Source organism: Corvus kubaryi, unplaced genomic scaffold (genome assembly GCF_017639235.1).
Source record: "Corvus kubaryi isolate FWS band 111438036 unplaced genomic scaffold, C.kubaryi_AGA036_p1.0 132, whole genome shotgun sequence".
Lineage (NCBI taxonomy): Eukaryota > Metazoa > Chordata > Aves > Passeriformes > Corvidae > Corvus > Corvus kubaryi.
Window position 1 is genome coordinate 1,984,369 of NW_024580666.1, and position 15,579 is coordinate 1,999,947.

Sequence of the window (15,579 nt, forward strand, 5' to 3'; positions counted from 1 at the left end):
TCTGTCTGTCTCACACCCACCAAGCCCTTGGCAACCATCAGCTCCCCCCAGCTGGAATGGGCTTTGTTTTGCCTTCATGAGACCATTTGTGTTTTGTTCTGAACCAGGCTTTCTTTCACCTGGTTCATTTTGGGGGAGCGAGAGAGGGGATTATATTTGGAGTCCTTGATTCTCTGTTCTCACCTGTTTTGCAAACACACAGCACCATTGGCATTAATCCTAATGATACTTAACCTCTGGAGAGATCCAGGACCTTAATGCAAGAGAAGAGCATCAGCTGTGTTTTTCTCCAGTGCTGTTTTTTTCTAGCGATGTCAGGAGTCACAAGCTGGCGTGCTTGGGAACAGAGAAATTCAGGTGACTGACAACATTGAGCAGAAATCCATTCATGCCCCTGGGAAGCTGGAATACTCAACAGACTGGCACACAGGTAAGCACTGCTAGTCAGGAAGGAAAATACTGATACAAGGTGAGACATCAGCTGAAACAGACTGCAACACAGATAAATCAGAGACAAACTCCTTGCAGAATTTTTTTTCTTTCACGTGTATTTTGATTGTAAAGACATCTCATTTGTGGCCCGAATTGATGGGGTTTTTTCTGTTGGTTTCTTTCTCAGGTGTGCTTTGACAGTAGGAGGATACTTGGTGCAAGCTCCATCTTTGTTAATACCAGAGAATGTGTAATAGATCAGTTCTATTACATACGCCAACTTACAATGCTTCTTGCCAACTTTCTATGACACAACACTTATTTAAAGAAGAAAAGAGACAAAGCAACTCAAGAAATGTAGAATATTCCAAGTTTCCTTCATATAAAATCAAGCCCACCAGTACATTTTCTCTGCCCTGGACAGGCAGCAGAGAAAAATGAGATTTTTCTAGGACCTCAAACAAAGCTGATGCATTCTTCTGTCTCCGATGTATGAGGTAATAGATAGACAAAATTAATCACCACCAGGACAAAAACGAGGATCTCTGGGACTGAGCAATTGGCTACTGTTGGAGCTGCTGAGCACATACTCCACTGTAATTTCACTTTTCATTTTGCTCTGTACGTTAATTTTTAGCATTTAGTTTTGAATTTTCACTGGTTATAGTCCCAAAACAGCTAAGAAAATTGCTTCATTCCATTTTGGTGAATGTTGCACACATCTGTCTCCTATTGACATTAGCACTGGACAGGAACAACAGGCTGTGGAAACATGTCCAAGATGGGTCTTTAGAAATAAGTGGTTTGACTGTCACCAAAGCAAAAGTTCACCCAGTGTAGAGGTGCTTGCCACTCTGCTCTACACAGGGGATACAGGTTCTTGATTTTCTCTAGATTCCCCCTTACATGGCTTTATAGACATTTACTGAGTTATTTAGTGGAGAAAAACTTGACCTTTAAACCTTTCCTGGGATTTAATTTGGTATAGTATGATTTCTCTCATGAGTTTTAGAGAATTCTGCTGTAAGTCCTTATTTATTTACTTTGGTCAGGCATGTATTTATACACTTAAGAGCAATTTATTTAATGATTTAGTAGGTGAAGATACATGCAATATTTGCAATATATGTCACATTTATAATGTGTTTTAATGGAGCTGATATAACTGTCATGTTCAACACTATTTGGAAATTGAGAGGGGGAAAAGCATAGTCTTTCATAATTTTCTTTTGCCTGTTACTAAGATCACATTATACACACACACACTGGATGTTTGAGGAGGAGAGGGATGAAGGGTCAGGATGACAACAGATATGTTGACTTTGAAGCACAATTACAGTGAGACAGCTTGTCCCTCTCCTTCAGCAAAGGTTACAGAAATTGCTACTGCTTGGTGCCTCTGATATGCTGTGAGTTGTAGTGCATCTTACTACCTACACCAGCACATCATGCAGTGTAAACACACTCTGGAGTCCAGCCTCATAGAATATGTGCCCTTTACCTCAAAAGCATCCTTCCTTTCTCCAAGGAGATTGCTGTTTGGATGCCTTTCAGTCTCCAGCCCTGCCATGCCTTGCATTCGATTATTCAGACAAGAGAGTGAGAGGCACAAGGAAATTCCACCTGTGATTACCTCATGAAACCAAGAGCTTTGTATTATCAAGTGATTAAAGTACTGAATCAGAGATAGTTATTATACACTGTGGTTATGCCATAAAATAAGAGACACCATGCATTTATAAAATAGCTTTAGGAACAGAATGTTATCCTACCTTGGTATTAATAATCAGTTATATGGTCTTGCAGTATTGTAAAATTGTATGTTCTGACTGTACCTTTATTTCTGAATGGTTATAACATTTGGAGGAAAGAAATCTTTCTGATCCATTGTGCCCTAAGGACATTGGGGTCACAGCTGTGATTATAGAGATAACATTTTGTTCTGATGCATCCATTGCATGAATTTGCAACATATTAATTGCAATTACTTCTCCCTTGAATTAATTTATTTTGTAATTCTTTATTTCAAAAGTGATCAACTCATAGACTTTATAATGCTTTGTTATTGCTTTTTGCAATTCATGATCTTTACTTGTGCATTTAATGCTTGCAACACCAAATCTGCTCTCAAATTTCTACTTTTTTACAATGAATGTGAGCATGTTTCACAACAGACAGGTAAAGTGCCTGGGATTAGAGACAATTACAGATGAAGTGTGTGGCAAATAGCCACCAACCGAGGTTCAAAAGGTTTCCATTTAGTCCCTGCAGTGTATCATCCCTGTCAACACAGGCTGCAATTGTGGCCATGGCCCCTAAATGCCACCAACTGGAGAAGTACACAGGCTTCATCAAAATCAAGCCTCCTCAGCCCCGTTTCTTCACTGGTTCCCACCCTAGAGCACATGGTAGCTCAGAGATATTTTCAAAAGCAAAGGGCAGCTATAAGCTCTCCAGTCCAGCTCCAACCAAATTCCTCTGGCCAGTCTTTCATTTCCATAGCTAAGGAAACACTTGCCTGTGTAATTACTCATTTAATCAACAGGTATTATGGATAAATTAAGCTGGTAAATGCTTTCAGTTCAGCCTAATGCCCCCATGCTGTAGGCTTCTCTGTGCTTTTGTTTCACCAGGTTGCTTTCAGTGGGAGATTTTCCCTTCTTTTTTGGAGGGCTCAGAGGGCTAAAGCCCTCTCATGAGCATTGTGTACTGTGTCACATTCCTCTACAAACCCTGACAGGGAGACCTTGCACTGCTGCACAGCACTCACCAAGAACACTGTGGCTCCTTTTGCCACTGAAAGACCAAATTTATGTTCAGAGCTTATGTTCCATGGAGTTTTTCTCAAAGGCCAGCTGGGACTAGAGACTGTCTTTACTTATAACTCCTCAGCATAAAATGTATAATTTTATTACAAATTTTGCCAGGGTCTGGACTAGTACAGCACAGACATTATGCAGGAGAAAACAAATGGAAAAGTCTCCCTTCTTTACCATCAAAATCCATAGCCAATCTTCAAATCTACTAGTTGCTACCAAACACCTTTTTCTTGAAAGTCATAAGCATTCATCCCCTCTCTTCAAGCACCTTTCTTCATGAATAACCACTTACTGTGGGAATTCGCTGTGGGGCTAATCACTGTGCTTTCAGAAGGAACCTCGCCTTAGATGCTTTGTGGATAGCCAGCCCCTTATAACTGGGAAAGAGATGCAGCTCCCACTCTAAGATGGCTGTCCCTGTCCCTCCCTCTCATCAGCTCCCCTCACACATGCACTCCTCCTCATATTAGTGTGGTCTGTGCTTTTTTCCTTTCCGATTATCTTCACCTTGGGGCAAGGGGTGTGTCTTGGTACGTTTCTGTGAAGTTCATATAATCGGGTAGCTCTGATGCTGACTGGAGCCTCTTGGCACTCCTGTAATATAAATATTATATAACAGCTGAGGAAATACCATGTCCTGACTTGTGGGAACTCTTCCCTGGCCCTGTCCTGCTCTGCCCTCCCCTCCAACCTCCGCAGCAATTCTGTCCTAGCATCTTACTCCCCTTATTCTCAAAGCCAGTTGCTATTGCATTTTACACATACAAAGATGTGGAGAAAGACCAAGATGTAAGCATTTCACCTTGACTTTTTTTAAAGAGTTGTTTGGAGCCATTGTATGTGGCCCGGGGTGATGAATTAGTGGACAATGTGTGGATGAAAGAGTGAAGGGTTATGATAAATGCCACAGATTGATGTCTAACTGTAGCTAATATATATGTATTTTTTTCCACATCCAAAAACATCCATTAAAGGAACATTAAGGTTGCAAAGCAAGCACAGAAGAGTCTGGAAATTAAAGAATTAAGTCTTTCTTCATCCAGTGTTTGTGAGAATTTTCAGTATGAAGTAAAGCAAGGAATGTGAGGGGACAAAAAAGGCAGAACTCTTATTTCATATTTGATAGTTTTTAACAGTTCCAAGAATATTGTAGGCTTACTGTTTCTGCCCCCAGTCATAGTGACAGCCACAAAACAATTCTCCTGCCCTATCTGTTGCAGCCCACCTTCTAGTATCCAGGCACTGGTTTCTCCTTTAAAACTGGGAAACCACACCAACTTAGATTCCTTCCATCCATCTCCATCCACATGTGGTTCTTGTTACCCACAATGCCCATAAAAAGCATTTGCTCTTTTTCCAGCAGTTCATGTTTCCTCCCTTTCCCTGTCATTCTTCAGAAACCACTCTCTTCCTTAGTTTCTTTCCTCTGTAAATAGTCAAATAGAAGAGAAAGTGCATAGGCACAGAATCCCTGGCTGTTACTGCCTGGGAGGTGCTTCTGGATACCTGCTGCAGTGTCCAGTCAAGTAAGCCCTTGCTGAAATTTGGGAACAGTGAGGAACAGAAAGTAGCAGTGAGAAAGAGCTATCATGCTCTGCAGGGGGAATCAAGCCACTGGGAGGTCTGAATTTCCAAGCAAAGAAACCACGGGAGAGCAGATGAGCAGAGCCAGAGCTGGAGCTGTACGCAAAGATGGCTTTGGGGTGTAAGGGTGAGAATGGGGACATAACACTGACTTACTACCCTCCTGTGGAAAACCGTTGAGAAGAGGGACATCACTATGAGAACTGGCTGAACAGCAGATCCCAGAGGGTCATAATCAGTGGAACAGGGTCTAACTGGGGACCTGGCATCAGTGGTGTCATGCAAGGTTCAATACTGGGTCCAGTATTGTTCCACTTAGCCATCAATTACTGGATGAAGAGACAGATGCTTCCTCAGCATGTTCCCTGATGACACAAATCTGGGAAAAGTGGCTGATACCCCAGAAAGCTGTGTAGCCCTTCAGAAGGACCTTGACAGGTTGGAGAGAAGGACAGAGAGGAGCCTTGTGAAGTTCAGCAAAGGCAAACACCTGTGGAAGAATAACCCCATGCAACAGCACAGGCTGGAGGCTGAGCTGCTGGAAAACAGCTCTGTGGGAAAGGATCTGTGGGTCCTGGTGGACAACAAGCCATCCATGAGCCAGCAGTGCCCTTGTGGCCAAGAAGGTCAGTGGTATCCTGGGGTACATTAGGAAGAGCATTGCCAGCAGGTCAAGGGGGGTGATCATGCCCCTCAGCCATAGTGAGGTCACATCTGAAGTTCTGAGTCCAGTTCTGGGATCCCCAGTACAGGAGAGACATGGAGAGCTCCAGGAGTGGGTCCAGCACAGCGCAGCAATGATTAAGGGACTGGAGCACCTCTGTTGAGATGATGTGCTGAGAGCTGGGCCTGTTCAGCCTTGAGAAGAGACAACTGAGGGGGGACTTGTTAATGTGTATAAATATCTAAAAGGAGGGTGCCAAGAGGATGGAGCCAGACTCTCCTCGGTGGTACCAAGCAGTAGGACAAGAGGCAACTGGTGGCAACTAGTGCACAGAAAGTTCCAGCTGAACATGAGAAGAACATCTTTATTGTGTGGGTGACCCTGTGCTGGAACAGATTTCAGACAGTTGTGGAGTCTGTCTCACGGGAGATATTCAAGAACCACCTAGATGCAGTTCTGTGCAATGTGCTTTAGGACGTCCCTGCTTGAGCAGGGAGGTTGGACCAGATGATGGTCTGTGGTCCTTTCCAACCTCACCCATTCTGTGATTCTGTGATTCTCTTATGGAGAATAATACCTGAAACACTGGAACAAATGATCCAATGCTGAATTAGATGGAAGGAGAAGGGGAAAAGGAAGCGGATACCTACAAGCTCTGAGGGAAGATGGATATTTATAATGCTAATTAAAAATGAGATAATAAGGAAGAGTTTATTGAGATAAATATGTCCACCTAATAGACCTAAAGAAATATGTCTGAGTAGTAAAGACTCAGGGAAAGTGTAGAAGCAAAATATGCCCAGAATGTTGGACTGGCACACAAGGCTCATATCAAAGGAGCTTGGGAGTGAAGGCAGAGCAGGTTTCTCTCAGTCATGGAGAAGTTCTAGACGAGAACAATGTCTCAGTGGTCCCTTTTCTCTGGTAGCAATGAAAGTGGAATCTTTTCCACAAACACCTAAGGTATGTTCACCATGAGGATTTTGGGGTCTTAGCTGTCTTTTCTTTAGCACCTCAGCTTTTTCTGCAGTGGGAAGAAATCCCTTTGTGGTAACTTGGACTTAATGCTCTTCAACTGATGTAGAGTTAAGGACACATTTTCTTTCCAAACTATAGTCCAGTGGTCTAATGCAGCACTATCTCCTGCTCCTAGAAAGTGTTAATTTGACTAAGTCACTGCCTGCTTCCTCCTCTCTACTGCTAATATTGTCCTGCTGCCTGCAAAGCTGGCAAACCAACATAATTTCAAGGGATTTCTTGCACCTTGTCCCACCTGCTGGTCCTTAGTTGACCATGTGCTGTTAGCCCAGCACGGGCAACAACCTATGTCTCTTTTCTGGACGTTTCTGGCCTCCTGTTTCAGTTGTATAGTAATATTGAGTTTCTTTGTATCGTATCTAGTTAGCCATAGGAGAGTCCATCCTCTATAAGCTATGCTGTGATGCATTCTAATGTTTTCTTAAAGGATTAATTTGAAATCTGCCGGTAATCACCTCCAGTTTGTTTTGATCACAGTCACAGTCTTATCAGGTCTCAGGTAACTTCCAGAACTGTAAAACCTAGTCTTCATCCTGAGCCCAGCCACAAACACCTCTGTGATTTTTTTTCCTTCCTCTTCATTTTGTTTAATAACATTCCTCTCCTGTGTTTGTTTCATTCTTACATGAAGTACGGAAACTCCTCGAATTTCTGAAATACAGCTTCACATTCAGCCTTTGCTCTCTAACTTAACAGCAGTCTGGCACACACACCAGTTACTGTTAGGAAAAAAGAGTCCTTGTGATTGCCCCCACCACTTGCAGAAACAGAAAGAAGCACTCTTTAAACCTTCTCCAGTTGTACTCTATATTCCCAAAGCGTTTTAATGTTTACAGGACTTGCACTGCTCTTTTTTTTGGTTTTTTTTTGTTTGGTTTTTTTTTTTTTTTTCCACAGATTTTTGTTGTTGCCTTTGACTCCTGGTGCCATATGGCATTGATTGGCCACTCTGGGTCTGCCCATACCACACAATCCTCAGCTGTGGAACAGGCACTTCATGAGACAAAGGGTAGCTTACACAGAGCTGAGTTGTCTCAGTGCTTTCCCTTCAGCTCAGGTACGGGGTGGACATGCCCTTGTTCATAAAGCTCTTGTTGCTTGTTGTTTGATCACAGATGGCTGCATACAGCCATAAGGTCTACTGCAATGCCCCATCTGGACTGCCTTGTGGGGGAAGCTCAGCTCCTTCGAGGCTTCATCTTCTGCAGCACGGAGCATCCTGCAAACACTCAGAGGTTTCAGCAGCAAAGGTTCTTCCAAGCACAACACAGGTTGTTTTTACTATAAGTGCTGACTTTAAACAGTATATAATTTAGCCAAAATATGACAGATTTATGTGGGGCACAACAAAAGCAACTCTCAGTACCAGTTTTCAAGATTTTATGGCCGCCTGTCTCGGAATAACTTCTGGATTGTGTTTTGGATCATAAAGTGTTAGTAAGTGAATGTGGAGACTGTTCCCATAGCCTTTCTGAACTACCTGCCTGTGATTAATTATGGACAACTCTGAACGATTGTACCTCTCCGCCAACCTCCATGTTTGCGCAGTGACTAACATGGTGATGTCAGTTCTCACTAATGTATTTGCCAATTAGGAAGATTTAGTGTGGTGACTGAGGACAGCAGAGCGTTGGTGGCAAATCTGTAATTGTCCAAGTCAAATATCTGAGAACTGGGTGTTAGAAAAAAGTGCTTTAGGTTTTACCTTCATGTGGGTCTGACTGTGAATCTCTCTGCAACAGCTCAGTTTGTATCACATCAGGACACATCAGCCACATCTTACTATGTCACAGCGAATCACTTTCTGGCTTACCATAATACTTAATCAACAAACCCAATGCCATGCGCCACACTCCAAAGCATCAGTCAAGCAAATGCAATCAAGGAAATGCCTTGATTTTCTTTGGATGCATGCAATGGACTGCTAGTATTGGTAGTACCTCACAGTTCCACCGAGGCAAGCAGCCCATTATGCAAGACCCCAATAAATGCTGCAGAAAGCCATCTTCCTCAACAAGCTTACAAATGGGAAGCAAAACACTCTGACTCGGTACATACACACACACATCAGCGCAGAGCAGACCTCAGTGAACCTGACAGGTTCATGAGTGCCCAGTCCACCAAACCAGGCTGAGATATGTGCGCCACTGCTGGTGTGTGAAATACTTCAAATGATACTTGGAGGCAGCAGTCTTCAACTGCCTATATCAAGGCAGTAACCCTGTAGCTTGTGTAATTGCCTCTGTACAGGAGTTCGTGTTCAGCCGTACCTCCCTCTGTGAAAAAGTTGAGCTGCAGGATAAGAGCTTTCACACAACCAGCTGCTGCCAAGCAGCAGATTAGCAGGTAATCAGTTGTCTGGTGGTAACTTTGTCAGCCCCCAGAGTCTTGCTGTGTGTCGGGGCGGATGGCTGAAGTGTCAAGGCAGGTGTGTGAGGGGCAGGGGTAGATGGCTGAGGTATAGGATTGGATTGGCTGTGGGGGGAGAGGAAGGGGTACAATATTGTCTTAGATCACCTGCTTCAGAGAGCAGTGGTGGGAAGGGAATGAAGGCAGTAATATCATGACCCCAGTGTGAGGGACTGTTAAGTTCAGCAGAAAGGCAATAGAGGCTTTCACATGCTTGTGCTTGGCTCAGCCTTGTACTGCTGCTACCCACACACATGTGAAAGGCTGAGAACTGAATTTCCTTGAGTTCAGGATGATGCCAGGTAACCCATACAAACACCATACTCCAAAAGCCATCAGCAAGCTGTGTCATTCTCCAGCATGGATAAAAACAACAGCATCCAAGGCTGGCAGACTGTCAGGAAGCAATGCCAAGTCCAAGTGGCTTAAAAAAGAACCATCCATATCAAAGCTACTGTGGAAGTTTTACTTCACTGCTTTTTAAAGTGCACAGTTTTATTTCCATACAGTGAAACCCAGCTACTGGGTTTCATATTTGGAGGAAACCTAAATCCCAGTAAGAGAGAGAGTGTCCAACCTTTTTAATTTCTATACTCACCCACACTGTACACAATCACACTGGTGAGAGGCAGTTGTATGCTTTGGCCACTTTATGCCAGCTACACAGACACAAAGAAGCTGTCCAGGGAAATAACTTTGACAGAGAGGGGTTTATCTGGCAGCATTTATCTAGCACTGCCTCTGCATTCGCTTTTCAGGACCTCGCCTCCTCCTCCACCCTCAGGATGATGGTGGAGGAAGGGATTAGGGAATAGAGGGAGAAGACCAGAAAGGAAACATCACTAGGGAATACTAAGTCTTCAGCTTTTCTCTTCCTGACAGTAGTCCCTCAGCACTGGGGATGTGAGCTACAACAGCCCTGTGAAAAGAATAAACCAGTCCTATGAGGACCCAAGAGCAGAAAAATAAACCGACAACACCCAGCACTTCTGTGACATTCCTGAGCTGTACAAATCACTTGCCGAAGTCCTCGTATACTGCCTTCCTCCTCCAGCTATGCAGCACTGCCACAGCAAATCCACGGGGCTTGGACAGCTGGTGGTGGCTGGGATTTGGCCTGATACGTGGATGTTATTTGAGAGGTTTGTTGCATTTTTATGTTTACTCACTGCATACAATGGGCCAATGTTGCCATCACCACATAACTGTCACAGAACTTTTTTTTTTTACTATTATTGTATTTATGCCTTTCTTCCCCTGCAACCATGTAACAAAGAAAGGAAAATCCAGAACAGGACACATGTTATTTAATATCTGTGTCAATGTCAGAATGCAGGCATGCTTTTATTCTTTTGCCTTTTGCAATGAATGTGTGATATCTGATATATTAGGTATTAATAAAGCAGACTGCTTTATGCTGTTTATATTGGTAATATGATTCTGGATCTTATCCCCAGCTGAGAGGAGTAGGAATGTAGATTTTCCCTTGTATATTATTGCCCAGCCATGGCTAATCAAGTATACAATATATTCGAATTTTTGTGTATTGTTTTATTTTTGATTGACTTTAATTAAAACCAGCTCTCTATATAATAAGTAGATATATTACATGAGGAAGGGAGGGAGAAATGGCCAAAAGGCATAGAGAATGTGACTAAATAAAATTCACTAAAGAACCCAAATGAATGGTGCAGCCTTGTACTTCATCAACAGTTTTACAGTATTTCACCCATAATTGCCAGCACCAATCCCACCCATGCCTACAGCAGTGGTCTGTCCCAGAGGCACCAGTACCACACAGGGCTGAGGATCTCCATCTGCATTAACCAAGGGGTTTATGGGGAATAGCAAAGAAGAGGAATTTCAAAAGTGGTATAGCATGGAGTGGAAAGCATTGTTTCCTCTTGACCATGGGTGAACAATGAAATTTAGAGATATGAACTAGTTCAGATAAAATAAGTCTCTGTTGAAGCTCTGCTTTGAAATTACACGTAAGAAGTTGTGCACATCCCTTTGTCTTTCCTCATACACTTGCTTCCCAGTTTCTCACAGGTTTTCTTCTGGATTATATTCAAAGTCCTGCTATGACTATTGTCAGTGACAGAACTCAGATGTCATCAGGCACCTTCCCACGGAGAGAAAATCCTCTTTGTTCGAATGTCCAGTTCTTCTCAAGGAATGTCTAATACTTCCATTAATTCAGTCAGCACTGACCTTAATTTGCTTGCTCCTGGATAGGAGATCTGATCACATAAACCACTCGCACAAACTCCTGGGTTTATCCTGCTGAGGAAAAGAGTGGCTGGCCTGCCTAGTATCACAGCACTTGATGCCTGTTCTGCAGGGCTTTTTGCATAACATCTGGGGAGCGCCTACTTCTAAGGAAGTTTGAAAATGGTCCCTTTCATCAGCATCAGATCCCATTGTATTCAATGAGAGCTGCAGGTGTTCTGTACCACTTGGGGCCAGGCCCTTCATCATAATAAAAAGGCCAGATTTGAGCTGGAAGCTCTGTCATTAAAACTGCCTGTAGTGTATTAGTAATCTGCTGAACCTCCTAGAGGCCCAGAGAAACCTTCTGCTGCGTTACTTTAACTCTTTGTGATTATCAGAACCGTGAGGATTTAAGAAGGGGCACATTAAATTCATGTCACATCCCTTCTCTGGGTTGCCCAAAGACTAATAGACCCAACAAAACCTTTCTTGGGAATACAAAATAAAAGGAGCTCTCTCTGTATGAGATAGCACTGTCAGAAGTGTCCACAATGTTGTTCAAGATGACTGACAGCCTCTCTCTCCATTTTATTATTTTACAGCTATTTTAATGTATCAAACACCTGGAGATGCTTAGGAGAATTTCCAAACCATTTTTAGTGCCTCTAATCCACACACTGAACCCATTAGCTGCCAAACTCTTCCCAAGAAACGAGCACCATTTTGTGTTAAGCACAGGGTATGGGGGACACTTCTGCTCCAGCCATGGGATATGTGCTCCAGGGGAGGTTGCAACCCTGAGGGCATCCTGATGACTTCTCTATCCAGCAAGTCATCATCCAGATGACTTGCTGGATAATATCACAGTGGAAACACCAGGACAGACATGGGAAGGGAGCAGTTACTGCATGGCGACCCATTCTGGCAGGTTCCCATGGTGGGTAAATCTGCTGATAGGCACCACGTGGGTCATCTGCTACCAGGACAGTGATGTGGAAACATACAAAACCAGGATGCAACAAGGTCCTGAACCTCCAGCCCGAGAGTCATTGTCACCTGGCATAGATCAAAGTGGTACTTCGGTATTGTGAGATCAGCTGGAGGGATATACAGGAGGAAAAATAAAGACTAGGCTGCTCAGAGAAGGCTAAATGCAATAAGGAGTCTGGCTCTTCCTGTCATATTCATTAAAAGGAAATTATTGGATCAGAATGGCTGTTCAAATTGGTTCAACTAAATATTAGGATACGACCCAAATCTTCTATCCAAGTGAACATATGCATACACTTTTCTGAAGCTCAAAAGATTTAGTCAGTCAAGATTTAAGAAAGGGAAGAGATTTGCATTCCTGGGGTAGGTAGTTGTTTATTTTATATTTCAATTTTCACGTAAGTCTGTGCTTGCTGGAGTCAGCAAAGACCAGAAATTGTAACCCGAGAGATCTGTGTAGTGTCTTGGATAATCTAAAGATGAGGTTTGGAAAAGCTTCTGAGAAACTTCCAAGAATCTATAGCCAAATTTTCTAATATTTGCCAATCTCTGTTGTTGGAATGTTTCTCCCTGTCTAAAGCCATGACTTGTACAACTCAAAAAGGTCCACAGAGAGATTTTCATTCCTTTTCCTTTTCCTTTTGCATCTCATGAGATTCTACATGTAATTTTATAATGAGCCAGAGGCCATGTTAAGTGTGAGCTTGAAGAAACAATAAGGGTTGTGGTCACAGCAACTTGCAGAGGGTGAGAGGAATTAATAGCATCATGTTATAACTTGATAATGACTCAATGTCACAATTTTATCGTAGCATATAATATAATTTCTCTTACACTAAAAAAGGACCTGAAGCAAACCCCAAGATAATCCCAGCCTCTGAGATTTGGCTCCTAGTCCACATCTTTGCAAAGCCAGTTAGACTGTAACAGGCTGTGCCAAAATTTGGAACCAGAAGCCTATTTATTTGGGATCATATCCATGCAGATCCAAAACTTCTCAAAATGTGGCCCTGTCTTTGTTTTGTGGAGAGCTCGGTGGTGTGAAGCTGCTATCACTGACCTGCGAAGGGAAGGGAAGGGAAGGGAAGGGAAGGGAAGGGAAGGGAAGGGAAGGGAGGGGAAGTTTAGCATTGGGTCTCTTGGGTTGGGTCTTTGCCTCCAGTTGCTGAGGGTGTGGAAACAGTCCCAGCCCTTGTGGTGAGGGGTTGCAAAAGACGAGCTATAAGGCAGCTTCTGCATGTTTGCATTCTCCTGGTTACAGTTCTTTGAAGGATGGGAGAAGGTTTCAAGCTCAGGATCTGGACTGCTCGTGGTTGGAAGCTTGAATACGTTGTCTCATGTAACAAGTACCGCTGTTCATTCTGCCAATGAACCTTATTTAGCTTTACTGACAGAGCAGCTGCTTGTGCATCCAGAAACTGTCTGTCCAACATGAAGGACAGACTTCTCATGTAGTCAAGTTTTAGGGCATCCAAAAAATATAATATCACCACACATGAAAAGACCTTTTTTTTTTTGTACTATCATCTTTGGCATTAGAGCAGTTTTTTGCCCTTCACCCTTATGACGACAGTGAAAAACTATTGTAAATGAACATTTCAGGAATTTCTTCTATCTCGAGCCTTCAGCTCCTAGAGAAAGCCTTGGAACCAGGTGGTTAAACCAATTCTCCCTTCTTCTGCTGAGGTCTCAGGGGTTCTTACTTGTTTCAGAAAGCATGTAGCTTTGTTATCACTCTGTAACTCATCGAGCTTTCCCTGGAGATTCAGCCAGACTGAAAAGAGCACCCCAGAGGGAACTATCAAGAGAGGAAGAAACAGTTTCAAAGAGTGGGACATGGGAGCACATTCTTTTCTTGTCCATGTTGTATTTTCTTCTCCTTAAAGATGCAGGGACAAGGATCATAAGAGCTGGGGGTGGTTCTGCATTGCAACACACCTCAGCTCTGGGGAAGTCTGAGCCTTGACAAGGATTCTGGTGTCTCTCACAGCAATGCCCCACTCGTCACCCCAGTGCTTTGTCTCCCTGTCCTTTCTCCTGCTGTCTTGGGGTCTGTCCAGCAGTGTCGGTGCTTTCGCATTAGTCCTTGTGTTGGACTGTGTTTGTTAAGGTATATGTTAAGATGTATGTCCATTTCCAAGCACACTGAGAGAAGACATGAATTACAAATACTATGATGCATTAAGCTAAAGACAATGGTTAAATAAGAAAGCTGAACGGCAGGGATCGAGGAAAATAACTGGAATTCCATCAAAAGGGAAGATGAATGAACAGAACTACACTGACATCTGCTGGTCCATACATCAGCGCTGGTATTGTTACTGCCACCAAGAATTGCCGTGGTGATGAGGAAAAATGACACATTAAACTCAATAAATCCTTCAAAGATACCTGCCATTTCCACCACACTTATACACCACCTACTGCCCTGCTGCACCCTCTGGTCATCTGGGCAGGATCTCTTAGGGAAGAAGTTTTTATATTTGTACAAGAGTAGGTTGTATTTCTTTTTCCTTTTTTTTTCCCCCTTGTTTTGTTTTGAGGCGTACACTGTTTCAGATTACTGGAGCTCTGCATGGACTGCTGGGCTTGCAGAGATCCTGCACAGACAGCCAGTCCACGTGCAGGACCTGGTTCCATACAGTTTGCACTCCCACACACGTGGGACACCACAGCCTGTGGTGCTGCACCCTTGCACTGCTGTGCGTGTACCCAGCAAATCCAGTAAGTCATTGAACTTGCTGTGTAAGCACTGATCAATTCTACAGCACATATGCAGTTGGTCTGATGAGTCCTAGATGCTACAAACTCACCAGGTAGCCCTTAGGCACTCGTTTCTGTCCAGGAAATTCTGCAGAGAAATATGGAAGCAACTGCTTTCAGATTGTCAAATTTTGGCAGATAGCAATTTATATATTTTTTTAATGAAGATGGGTAATGCTTAACTTCTGTAAAGTATAATTTTGCATCCAGGGGAAGAAGGCTCTTTAGGAAAGGAAGCTATTACACTTATCAGAAGATGCATACACAGAACGGTGATTTTGAATATCTTATTGCATATTCATCCACCTTCACAAATCTTTCAGAGAGATGTTGGGGTTTTTTATAGCACTGAACCCTCATCTTTCTAAGCTGTGAAGAGTAAAATAAATGCACTCAAAACACATGTCTATTTAGACTTAAATATGCTGGGAGAGCTTCATATGGGAAGAGACTCTAAAGACAGTGGGGAATAATGTTTTTTCCTATAATTTAGTGACTTCTCTACAGTTTGTACATATTGATAAACAATTAAAGCATAGTCCCTATAACTCAAGCTAAAACAAAGATGGTGACATTTTAATACATGAAAAAATCCATTTAGTTGCTTCTCAGAAAGACACCTCCCCAAAACAGTCTTTTCCCTTAAATAGTAAGTTAACAATGATG